Raw genomic sequence first — 13,479 nt, 5'->3', positions numbered from 1 at the left:
GGGAAGAACATGATGCTACTCTTCCTCCACCGAGTAGGGACTGCTATTTATGTATTTTCTTTTTAACTGTTTTGCATTGCTGGTCAGAGGTGAATCTAATACAGTGAGCATCAGGTGTTACTTATCATACACACACATACCCCTCCATTTTATAACACCCCTCTCACACAAACCCCCATGAAGTTTACCATCTTGTAACTCCATTCCAGCAGCAGCAGCTTTCCTTCCCCATCCCCAAAATAAGGAAATATCTGGTTCTCCAGACCTCTAAAGGAAGCCAAAAAGACTTCCTTAAATTCATACTCAACCTCCCTGTGACTCAGAGCCTCTATCTGCCTCAGTCATTTCAGTCACAAAGGTGTCAACTAGCTTTTTACATCCTATACATCATTTGGGCAATTCCAGTGAAAAATGGTATAAAAGTGCAAATTATGAGTATGGTATGACTAAGGAGCTCTGACCTATTTCCAGCTCAGTTGAAGGTGGAAAACAGTGGTACCACAACTATACCAACACGTGAAAGAAAAGAAAAATGAGCGTTGCAAGCCTTAGTGTCAGACTTAAACAGAGAAGGTTCCTTCAAAATGGTGAGGCATGAGCAGCAAAGTGATGTTTAAAGCTGGTATTTGGCTCAGTTGGCCCCTGATCTCAGCAGGCAGCACCTGCACCTTGCTTCACAGGTCTAGCAAACTAAGTCTTGGTCAGATCTGCTTTACACGGACAACCCACAGAAAGACTGATCCCAAAGCACATTTGGTTCTCTAACGTGGAGGACACCTTACCCTTTTAGGTCACTAAATCACCAAGAGCTATTTCTTGCCACTCACTGCTCAGGGGCCCAGTCACAGAGGTACCGTGAGACAACAGTGTAAACACCTGGAAGTTCCTTGGGTAAAAATGCAAGCAAATTCCATGTGAGACTACGTGCATTGACAAAAATCTCAGTAAGCAGCATTTTAGTAGAACTCACTTAAGAAGCAGGTTCTTTCTAGTCAGGACCAATAAAGAGTTACTAGGTTTTCAGCTCTTTCCTTCTCCCTTCAAGACTTTAATAAGGCTTCAACACAGATGCAGTCAGACAACAGTTCTGCAGCACTCAGAGGGTTGTATAGGCACGCCCTAGTTTTCTCTAGTTTTTAAAGAGGCCTAATTTCACAGAATATTCTGAGTTGGAAGGGACCCACAAGGATCATCAAGTCCAATTCTTAGGTGAATGGCCCATACAGGGATCAAACCCACAACCTTGATGTTATTAGCACCATGCTCTAACCAACTGAGCCAATCTCAGGGTCTAATTGCATTGTCAATAAAAATAGTATCAATATTTTGCAGCCTTAACTGTCCAACATCATACAAAAGGTAAGGCCACTCTTAAGACTTTCACACAAATTTGACTCACTCTAATTTTATTTCTTTATTTTATTTATGTATTTTACACAGAAAATATTTTTTGGTAAGAGCAATGAAACAGTGGGTTCACTACTGGTCTAAAATAGCATGCAAAAAAATTTCACTGATGAAATGAGTGGTAGACAGTAGTAGAGGTCTACTCATGTATATCGTGTTAGGCCAAGTCACACTGTCCTGTCTTACACGACATTTTCAGTGAACTGCAAGAGTGAATGAGGATTAGGAACAGCCCCTGAAGCCCATTTTGTCCTGTTATTACAAGAAAGGCACACACACTTTTTACATGACATACATATTCATATATACACAGATGTATGCATTTATGTGTGTATCTATCAATATATACTTTTCTTCAGGCACACGCAAGATAAAAGCAAACACCACACAGTAGGCTGGTTTGCAAAGTAGCCACACAATAAAAAAATAAATCAGTGGCAGACTGAAAAAGACTAGAAATTGCAAAATACCACAGCCACACTTTAAATACTTCCCTCCATGCAGTAAAATTAAAATGGGAAGCTCCTTCCGGAGCTTCTATCACTTCTTAATATGCAGATCAGCCAAAGCATGGTACTTTGAACAAAGCATGTACTTTGTTAGTGCTGCAAATACCTGGGCCGGCACATTTCCTTTCCATAAATGGTTTATTATATTGACCAGGCTTTTATCACCCCAACAGATAGCCATAATTTGCCTTTCCTAGAGGTCTTACCACACACCACCTGGGAACTTTGGTTAGTTGGGTAGCTGCCTCTGCCTCCCTGAGATATTTCACTAAGGGAGCATATTACACTCATCTTCCAAAGATGGCACAACGTTTGAGAATTATTTCCAGGTGTTAATCAAGGAGGCTGACCATCTTAAAACAAACACAGTACTGACTGAAGCCTAAGCATCTCAACAGCCTCTATTTGCACCTTAATTACTCAGCAGAAATGTGCTAAACAATATCAGTCAACTGAAGATGCCTTTCTTCAAGGACTTGCAGGACAAGCTGATATACCTCTCAGAACTGTCAGGAGCAAAGGATTTATCTGCTTTTATGTCCATCTGTCAACTCATACTGCAGGAAATTTAGTCAGAAGCAACAGCGTAAATTGATGACAATATTTAGAATATATTCATTTTATTAGGAAAGCTCACCTGCAAAGTACCTCTTCTTCCTCTGCCTAACCACCACTTCATCAACACATTGATTTGGATTCCTTGTCTCACTGGAGGTCCATCAGAAAGCAGATGTCAGTACCTGCAGCAGCTATTTCCAGGTGCAAATTCAGAATTCACAGAGCAGGGACTCAAAGTCAGACATTCAGTGAAAGCCCAGCATCTAATCTGGAAAACCTCTACCACAGTCCTATTCCTGTGAGCACTTTGAATAAACCATGAACACTGCCACAGACGGGAAGGCCTCACTTGTGTTGTTAGAATATATCACAGTTTTGTTTTTTTTCAAATGGGCCTGGCTAGCTGCCTGCCTTATTGAAGTCTTGAAGGGAGAAGGAAAGAGTTGAAACCTAGTAACTCTTTATTGGTCCTGACTAGAAAGAACCTGCTTCTTAAGTGAGTTCCACTAAAATGCTGCTTACTGAGACTTTTGTCAATGCACGTAGTCTCACATGGAATTTGCTTGCATTTTTACCCAAGAAACTTCCAGGTGTTTACACACCTGATTGCTACTTCTGAGTTATTCCACACACTAACAAGCTTCAAGGGGCAGCATCAGCTACCAAAGAAAGTAATTTAGCCAAGTATGGGAACATCCACAGCTATATTACTATGATTTTAAACTTTAAAAAGCCCACGTACATTCTCGTACCTAGCTGGGAACAGGAAAACTCAAATTATTTTTATTTCTCCTACAGAACATTTCGCTTTGGAATTAGTTTGGGAAACAAACATTTTGTTTGTACACCTGCATACAGATATCCCTTTAATTTGAAAATATTTTAACCTCCTGATATCATAAAAGGCACTTTACTGTACAATAGTGATCTAACAGATAAAAGGTGAGGGATCCATTTTGAGTAGCTTTGCCCTCCAGTGGATCCTGCTCATCTTCAGTTGAGATGCAAAAGTTTTTCTGGTAGCACCTTTTTGGGGCTGCTTCTGAAATAAGAAGTACCCTGTAAAGCATTAGCTCTCGTTACAAAAAGCATGTCCTTCCATACTCAAATTTCACCACATCTGAAAAAATCTCAGATGCTGCCAGGGTTTCAATTCAGGATAGTTGGCCATCAGGGAAGAATGAGTCCCGAGGCAGCCGCAGACCACTCCAGCTACCTGCCCTGTCCCTCCACACCTGTGACCGTGCTTCCCAGTGCAGCTCTCCCAGTCTCATCCATGCAGAAGTCCATGGAGAATGCTGCTGCCATTACACCACGTCCATGAGGAGGACGGATACACCACTGTAGGAGGGGCAGCACCTCGGTGTCCTCACCAGCTGAAGCTGTGTATTTACAGAACCATGGTCATGGCCCAGCTGCATCAATTTCCTTGAGGTATTAGGTCTCTTGTATTTTGCCATAATTTGCCTAACAAAGAAAGCATTATTCCTGTGGTTTACTCTTAATAAGTACCTTCTCCATTTACAGTAAAAAGAGAGTCTTATTTTTCCCTCCAAAAGGAGAGTTTCTAGGCAGTTCTTTCAATCCTTTTGGGTTTATAAAAGCTGTGCAAGCTTGATAGAAACATTCAAATAAGTTTTCTTTCTCATTCTGAAACTATCATTCCTTTTGCTACTTTCACACAAATATAATTTTTGGTTTGTATGAAGTTTTCATTGATGAGTATAATTTTGTAGCTTAAGGTACTCTAAAATATTACTTGAAGATCTGAGGACTCAATCTGCCACATATTGCTATGGGTTTTCAATTTACTTTCACAGGGCAAGGGAAGAAGCAGAGATGGTATTTTCAACTCTTTACTATCTGAGCAACTTCCAAGCAAAGTAAACACTGATCCTTTAATCCCTTGTCAAAATCCACTAGCATGGATTTCTGCACTTGCAAGGAGTCTCACAGAAGGTAACAAGGCCCTAACCAAATGCACAGGTCTACGTTAGCAAATCTCAAAATAGGATCTTTAACTTGGGATATAACATTTGACCACCCTAGCCAAAACACAACCCCAGTGAATTCATGGAGAAATACTTGTTGGTGTTTTTGCCAGCACCTGACACATAACAAAAGCTTGAAAACTGCTAACAAAAACTTCCTGAACTCTGCAAACACAAAACAATCAACCTGATATCTAAAAAATAAAAGAATATTATTATACTGTCCAGGGATACATATTCTTCTTACAGGCCATTGGAGGCGAAGCAGTCTTCTCTTTTACAGGTAGTCCACTACTAGTGAAAATCTCAAGAGTAACTGGTCATAATTTACAGCACCACCTCTAGACTTATAAATTTAACCAGCACAATGAATCTGTAGTAAACTGGTATTCTACATCTAAGACAGAGCTATCTTGCTAAAAATCAACGATCAACACACTCACTGAAAGTCCCATGCAACTTTTAGTAACAGCCTGGCGTGTAGCATGCTGTGCTGGGTCCCACAAAAGCAAGCAATGCAAGGCATCACGTACTTCAGAAAGGAACACAGGTGAAAGAGAAAAGCAACATCACAATTAAGACACGTTATCTTCGGCATCAGTAACTAACTGATGCTATCTGCTCTGGAAACTATCCAGACTGCAAAACCATGTTTAAAAGAGAAATACAGGTCCCTAGTAGAAAAAACAGACAGTAGTGGTCTACTTCGGAAGATACATCCTCCTCCTCTCGTACTTCACTTAGCCTGCCCTTAAGGCTCTTCCTTGACAAGCAGTAAGCATAAGGTAGCTTGGAAGCCAAAAGCAGTTGTGTCCCCTGTCCTGTTTCTACTACCCATTCTTGGGGGCAATAGAGCTGTTCAGTTCTCCAGTCTGACTCCTAACATGATATATGATCCACTCAATAGTGGTGAGTTCTATCTTTATTGGGCAGAGTTAAGCTAATAAAAAACCCACTAATTTTAGCAATGATCAGTCCTCCAGTCCAGTTCATTACACAACTACAAAAACACTAGCACGGCCCCATAAGGTAGGATGCAAGGGTCTAAGGCTTGGACTCTTTCTTTCAGTGACAATGCTGGCATTTAAACATGGTGCTTCACTATTACCTCTGTCAAATAAGTTTTATTCCACTTTTTTGTCAGGGAGCTGTATTTCAAATAACATGTGTATCTTCTATCTATGTTGAAGATGGGGTCAACATTACACATGTAGTGAACTGAAGCTGAAAAAATTTCTAATTTACTGTACCTCTCCCATTTTCCATCAAAATGTATCAAACTTTGAAACCTCTGTTTCCCCAGAACTGCTTTCAGCAAAGCTACTGGAGAACTTCACCTAAGAACTTATCAAAGCCTATATTTCTTTCATTTTATAGCAGAACGAATAAATTAAATTTGGCAGCACAGAAAACAGCTACTCAAAGCACACACTCTGGTCTGGATCAAGAGCACAAGCAATTCTGCTCAGGCCTCAGAGCCTGGGACGCATTAAATCCCCCATGATCCTCATCAAGATATTTGATTTCTTCCTGTTGTCCCCTGTCCTGTTGCTCCCTGGGGAGCTGCTCAGACCTGCATCAATGCCCTGTAGCTGTGATGGCAGCATCCAACACCTGGCTGGTCCACCACAGCTACGTGTTTGGAGTGGCTTCTCATGAAGAGTCCTCTGCAAAATCACTCAGAGCATCATGGGCAGAACGAACAAAGTCATCCCATTAATCTGTTAACAGGAAGTAATGAAGAAGCAGAAAAGCAAAATACCCCAAAGTATTTGTGTAAACCTGCCACCAGTTACGGATTAATCATTTCAGAGCTCCATTAGAAGGAATACAGAGAATGGTGCTCACCTTAAAAAGCTGAAAGTTAACTAATGAATTTGTGACACTGACATTCTTCACTCCATAAAGAAAAACAAATAAAAAAATTGCAACAATGTAAGAAGATGCCTTTCCATAGAAGTTGCCCGCTCATTGTAACTGAGATACTCTTCCAAACACTCCATTTTCTCTCAACCAACTTGACTTCCTTTCTGAGGGAGGCAACTGTAAAAAGAATTTTTTTCCTTTTTGTATTTTGTTTCCATAATTTTATTTCCTCATATTATAACATCATGACACTCCTTCAAACATCACATTGTTCTAGATCCACATTTATTACTAAACCACTGTACAGTCTCTTCTCTGGCATTACTCAATGCATCTAAAAGTTTTGAAATAACCTGAGCGTTTTTTCTATTTTAAGTTGTTTGGAGTGAACTTTATCATCTGTCCTTTATGGCTATATTTGTGTCATATTTATCTACACTTTTCAATGAGAAAATTTACAAAGTATAAACTTTCATTGACTACATATCTTTGCTTCAGCAAAAAACATCATTTCCTGAGTATACTCCATTACAATATTAGTAGAAGCAAACCCATCTAATCAGAGATCATAACAGTATAATTGCTCATTTCTTGCTGTTGAGCCTGGGTAGGTTGTGACACTTGGTTCCTCCTTCATCCACTCCCTGAACCTACAGGACGTAAAACCAGCACTCACCTCTTCAGCCTTCCCCAGTCACGGAGCTGGCACAGAAATGTTTTCGGTGCAGCAGTCTACCATCCTGCCTACAGCCCGGCTTCGCCGCAACAAAACAAAATCACCACGATACCGCTTTTCCAGCCTGGCGTGTTTGCCTGTCAGAAACAGAGCCCGCAGCCACCCATAAAAATTAACTCCAGACCGATGAAAATAACTCTTTCAGGGGAGGAGTAGCAGCGTTGTTGCGAGGAAAAGGAAAAGCAGGAAGCTGATCTCAGCAGCGCGGGGAGCGCGGACGGGGCGGAGCAGAGGCATGGAGCGAGGAAAAGTGGAGCAAAGACTCGCTGCTTACAGCTTGGTTTTGGCAGTACGACCGAACACCACCGCATTACTGAAATACCAGCGTTACGGCTGACACAGAGGCCAGCAACACCCCCTCCCCACACACGGGCACCGCACAGGCCCGTGTCAGCGCTGGCGTGTCAGCGCTCGGCACTCCCGGCACAGGTACCCGGCCCCCACCCGCGCTGCCTTCCCTGCCGGCACCACCAGCCCCCGGCCCCAGAGCGCCCCCGAACCCTTCCCTGCTCACCCTGGCCTGGGCAAGGGCCGCCGTGGGTGCCACGCTGAGCCCGCTTTCATGCGTGAGCCGGTTTGAAAGGGCACGTCCTACTCCTGCTCTTGCAACTGGGGGAACCTCCTATCGCGTGGTAAAAAAAAATGGTATCTTCTAAAGGACTGGACTGCCATGTTTAGTGTGTAACTCACTTCCTTTGATGAAGTTTAAAAATGAAAATAAGAAAAGAAAAAGAAAAGAGGGAGGATTCTTTAGGGAAACAGCTTAAAGAACTGAGAGGCTTTTCATGCCAAAATTGAAACTGACACCAAGGAGGGCTTTAACTGGACAACAGCACCTCCCACCCTCTAAGAACTTTCTCTCCCAAAAACATATGCTAGCCCCACCAAGGCCCCAGTTCCCAGGGGAAAGCAGGCCATGGGAGCTTGCTCCCCACAGGACTGTTCCCTGACAGGAGGGTTGATCTGGCTCCTGCAGGGTGGGACACCCCCACCTGCCCTCCCGGCCTCTGCAGGAGTCAGACTGCACCTGCTGCTTGCCATGCTGTCCCCACATTCCTCAGGAGCAGGGTTTGTTTGTGTCATTAGGATAGCCTTACAAACCCCACAGAAAACAGCAATATATAACATTCTAAATAAATGTGAGCTTGGAAAACAAAGTAAAGCCAAAAAATTACAAGGCAAGGTGGACAGACTATCACTAGAGCCATCGGCCAGTGTTTCAAAAGAATAATTAAAACCCATAACAAGAAACAGCATGTCAATGGATCTTCCTAACACTCACACAGCCAGGATCTGATCTATATTTCTCAGCCAAAAGCAGACAATCCCTATGCATTTAGGGTTTTTCTAAGTGAGACCATGAAGATAAGCAGGAATACCCTGCATTGTTAAGACACTTGTCTTGCTCTCTCTTTCAGGTTTCAGTGTTTTTGCATGGCAAGATTTGCAGTACTTTGTATTGGTGGGTACAGAATGGACACAGGACAAAAACAAAACAGTAAATCAGTTTAAGTCAAGTTTTGAAAATCCTACCTGATGTCCTCTACATTATACTGACAGAGGCAAGGTGGCCAATCAATTTTACTTTTACCATTTCTTCCATGTATTTTCTCTTGTCTGCTCAATACAGGAACCTGTAGCATATCTAACTCACATTTGGAAGATCACAATATGAAAATCAGCAACTTTAAGAAAGCATTCAATGACTCTGAAATTCACTGTGGCTTGTTCACTTTTTGACACTGTTTCAAAGTATGTCCTAACTCAGTCTGCAGACAAATCCAGAGCTGGAAAAACAATCCCACTCTCCCAGCCTCTCTGCAGAGCCTGATGGCCTTCACTTCCAAGAGTGGGCAGGCAGGACTCATGCCTTTGTCTTCAGCCTTCCCGGTTCACAGCCTACCTTTGGTGACTGCAGTTACATTAACTCCTCAGGCTGTAAGCTGAAGGTCACTGATGCAGACATACATCCCTCTGTACAGCTACTCCAACGGAGCAGTCAGCTCCGACCGAGCGGATGCAAAGCCTCATTGCAGCAGCGTCTTCTGGTGCTGCAGCAACATCGAAATAGCCACAAGGAAACGAAGGCAGCCCAAATCTCAGCATGCAGGCTAGGCCAGCCAGTGTACAAGCAGCAACACACCAGATCCTATCCATCTTAGTATCAATGCCATTTCTGCACCTGTAGTTTGGCAGCTTGAACCCTTTTCATTCACACACTGAGACACTAATTTCACTCCCAGGAGAACTTAATTATTCCTTCTGGGGAAACTATTAGTACTGGAGCGACATAGAGCTGCTTCCTTACTAAGGAAACATATAGCTTAAAGCCAGAACTATATTGGAATATATACTGGGAATGTAATTTCTATACTCAGCTGAACAGATTTAGTGAGAATTAAAACCAAGAAGCCACAAAACCTGCACAGGATATTGTGCTGAGGGTGGTGTGTGGACCAACAGCAGACAAGGTGAAAATACAGGTAAGAGCTCTTTCTTAAGAGTAAACAACCTAAGAGAAACAGCAAGGACATTCTCAAAGCTTTTCCAGTATAATTATTGTTACATAAATACCTAGGCTTCTCTTCAAATGAAACCCAACACTTCTACAGTATCACTCACAGCTCTGGGAGTCCACCACACCTGAGATAAATGAGTTCACAAGCCCACCTCCAATACCAGGGTTAGTCCATGTATTTCAGAGAAGCTGTTTCCTACCTGCTTTTCGAAGACAGATTCAAAAACAATGAGCACTGTTTCCCCCCTGCTTTTAAAGTTGATATTCAGTTTTGAAAAGGCACTCCTCAGTTCTCACAAATCCTGGACAGGTATGCTGCTGCTACAGTGTACTGTACAGCCTCCTTCCTTCTCTCTGCTTCTTCAGTTCAAGTACATGTGCACCAGAGAGAGTATTTCATTAGATACAGAAGAGCAATCTCTGACACTCTTGACAAGACAGACAAGGATAATTTATTCCAGCAACCTCAAAAACACCAGAAGCACCTTTTTTTTTTTTTTTTTAAACAAAGAGGACTTTTAGTAGTCAATAAATATCATTAACTAATTTATGAGGTTAACTAACAAATCACTTAAGGCACATCTTTAACAACAAAGGCATATCTTTTACTTCAGTCTATCCTGATTTAGTAACAAAATAAAACACTTTCTCTTACCTTCTTAATTAAATTGCTATTATTTATTTTGCAAACAATTTTTAAGCATTCTGAAATACCCTTCTCTATCAGCCCACTTCAGTCTTTTACTGTTGAAGGCACTTCATCCTCAAGATGACAGGTCATACAAAGGAAAGGTTGGAGACAAAGGCTAAAGCATTGCATTGTTTTTAGTACAAAAAGCTCCGTTTCTTTAACCCTGCCTTTCTACGTAAGAAACTTCCTTGAGAAACTAGAGTAGCATCTGCTTGTACTTCAAATTACTCTCTCTGCTTCTTTCCCCCTCATGAGATTCCTTGACTGAGGTCATGAAAATAACAAGTACATTTTAAAATCAAAGTTTACCATTTCAGTAGGATTTCAGGGGCAGGACTGTGACAGTCATTGTTAGGCAACCATTCTTCTCAAGGTGAAACACTTTGTGCTTAGCACTACCAAACAGTTAGACTTCTGTCATTATCTTTGCTGACCAGTGTTATTACCCCGTCCAGAGGTCTCCAACTTCAGTACAGATACAGCAGTAGATGAGCAGTTTTTAACACTGCAGTCATTACTTCCTATGGGTCTGCAAAAGTAACTAAGAGGATTAGACCATTGTTCATAGATTTACATTAATTTTTCAGGCATCTGTATCACCCACAGGATATTTTTTTAGTGTTTTTACAGTAATTAAAAAAAAAAGTTGAAAGCTCATTACTTTAAATTGAGTCAGCTTTTTTCTTGCAGGGAGATACAAATTTTTCGAAAGCTTAAACACAGTCATGAGAAGGGATCATCCCTCAGCTGCTAGATAAAAACCTACCTCAGAAAAAAGGTATGAAGTAGGAAATAGGAAACATCTACAAGTATATGTACTCTTGTGCTTTAAACTCATTCATACACACTTAGAACTCGACTCACTTTGAGTCAAGTAGTCATTCTGTACTGTTTTAAAACTAACTTGAAGTTTTGTACTGCTTAAACTACAGTTGTCAAAATTCATTTATATATGACAGTTTCTCATCTCTCATTCCCTACGTTACAGGGAGGTAGAGATTAGGCACCACATTGTTTCTATATTTATTTAAAACAAGTCAACCCAGACATAGTTTGATCACAAATTTACTCACTCCATCCATATATATATCTTCTCCTGAACTGACAAGACAGGATGACTTCTGGCTTTTTGCTCTGGTACTGTATGAGCACTAAAATAACTCAGTAAATGACCAAGATGGGGAAGATCTGGTCAAAGACGATAGAAAGGGAAAAAGTAACACTGATTAATCTTGCATGGCTGAAAGCTTTCTCCTGCTAACCAGCAAGGAAATATAACAGCAAACAATGACATTAATGAAAGAAACAAACATTTTGAGAGCATGTTTAAAAAACTCTGAAACTTAACCTGGAAGTAACTATCATTGAAGACATCCAAACAATTCCCCAATCAAATGTGACATCAGTCAACTATTGTAACATTGCCTTCTGTAAAATTCACAAAAGAATTGTGCTCACATATACACAGAGAGTACTGCAGCAATACTAATAAATTAGCATCACTGCTGAAGCTCCATTTTATTGCAATTCCATGAAGAAATATAATATTAACTACTAAATCTAAACAAAGTCACCACTCAGCTCAAAATGGATACAATCCCAATCCAATGCTTATATAACACTGCAATACCCCACACTTAAAACAACACTAAACAGATTCATAAAACATCCCAGAAAACAACATCAACCATCTGTGTATTCAGAAACAGCAGAATCACCGTTTTTATGATTCCTGTATCTCAGCACTTTTTAGAAGTTGTATCAAATATTTTCATATATGCACACACAAACACAAATGCTTTCTGAGCCATGTAGTACATTAACAGCACATAGACAACAGCACATTTCCATCCCCAGAAAGCCACTGCCCTCTTACCTGCTATACACACCCACACATCACAAGCGTCAGAAAAACTTCAGGTACAAACGTCATACCTAAATAATGCACAAAATACCCAAGCCAAAAATCCTACCACAAGCAGCATGCTGTCCCTTCTTATCCCTCCCCCACACTGTTATCCTGAGAAGTTTAATCTCAGTTCTTCTCTGAGGTAGGTGGAAGGTACTCAGATACTACATACAATGTGGCAGAATAAAATCCTAACACTGTTGACCCCTTTTTAGACTTACCAGAACAAGTAACTAGCCAATTCAGACATGAAGAAGTTTGCTTCTCACAATGTAAGATCACACATTACTTGTAGCAAAAAAAAACCCAGCACATTTACAGTATCAAAGTTTCTTAACATTAGGAGGGTTTTGTCTAGTTTTTGCTTTAATAATAATGAGAGCTGTTCTCCATGAGGTTAAAATGCAAAACACACTTTTAAAAAGAAACTTGCTTTAGTACAATCTTGTTTATTTTCTAGTTCTATCAGAAACATTTTATTAGGATATATACTTCTGTTTTTAAAACAACTCAGTTTTTTCCCTAGATATACTGATGCAATATTTTGTAAGCATATACTTAAAAGACATGCAAAGATTCAAAGAGCAGTTGCAAAGAAAGCTATTTCACTTTGCTAATTTGCATCAAGTTTTATGGTTCCTATCCTCCTTCCTAAATGGAAAACTAACTGTGATAAAACATCGAGCCCAATTAGAAACAGCTACTACACACAACTATTTATTTGAATGATTTCCTTTAGAGTATGTGTAATTGTTTTTACAGAATCCTTTAGTGTTTGGGCCAAATATTGTCATCTTTTCTACAGGGAGAAAAAAGCCCACTTCCTCCAGTTTCAGATCTCATTCACTAAGTACATAATTGAATTCAAATCTTGATACATATAAAAATAAATCTTTTTAATTTAATTTATTTTAATGAAATGCTGAAAAACCACTATGGTAGCTTGACTTCTGCATTCAGGATACATTTGTAATTTTCTTCTGGTTTCAGTATTACCTTGCACAGTAGAAAGCCCAAGTTTGGTACTAATTCAAATATTGATTATTAAGATAGTGATCAAGTGCCATGTGAGACTTCAGCGCTCCAGAATCAGAGCTCGGATTTTTGGAGCTTGGTCCCACTGGTATCACATTTGCAAAAATTCCCTAAGTTTAGCTTTGTTTGGGGATGTAATTTGTGACCTGTTCCTTTCAGATTTAAGGGCCAAAAATCTGACAGACCTCTGTAGGCACAGGAATAAGTTGGGAAACAAAGTGGGCAAGATTCATAAAACAGGCAATGACTTAAAGAAATG

The 13,479-nt window shown here is 40.5% G+C and overlaps 1 protein-coding gene across 9 annotated transcripts in view; it reads right to left on the bottom strand.

Annotated features, from left to right (window-relative positions):
- The window catches only part of BBX (BBX, HMG-box containing), a 139,208-nt gene that overhangs the window by 99,127 nt on the left and 26,602 nt on the right, over nt 1-13,479 (bottom strand). Inside the window, exon 1 of one of the 9 annotated variants that reach the window (XM_017807952.1) lies at nt 7,008-7,126. The exons of the other annotated variants lie outside the window; for them this stretch is intronic. The gene's annotated coding sequence lies outside the window, so the exon portion shown is untranslated. Of the gene's footprint in view, nt 1-7,007; nt 7,127-13,479 lie in introns of those variants that run through there. 9 annotated transcript variants of the gene reach the window in all.

This window comes from Lepidothrix coronata, unplaced genomic scaffold (assembly GCF_001604755.1).
Source record: "Lepidothrix coronata isolate B3197 unplaced genomic scaffold, Lepidothrix_coronata-1.0 Scaffold21, whole genome shotgun sequence".
Classification (NCBI taxonomy): domain Eukaryota; kingdom Metazoa; phylum Chordata; class Aves; order Passeriformes; family Pipridae; genus Lepidothrix; species Lepidothrix coronata.
This window is presented reverse-complemented; position numbering and strand designations above follow the sequence as displayed.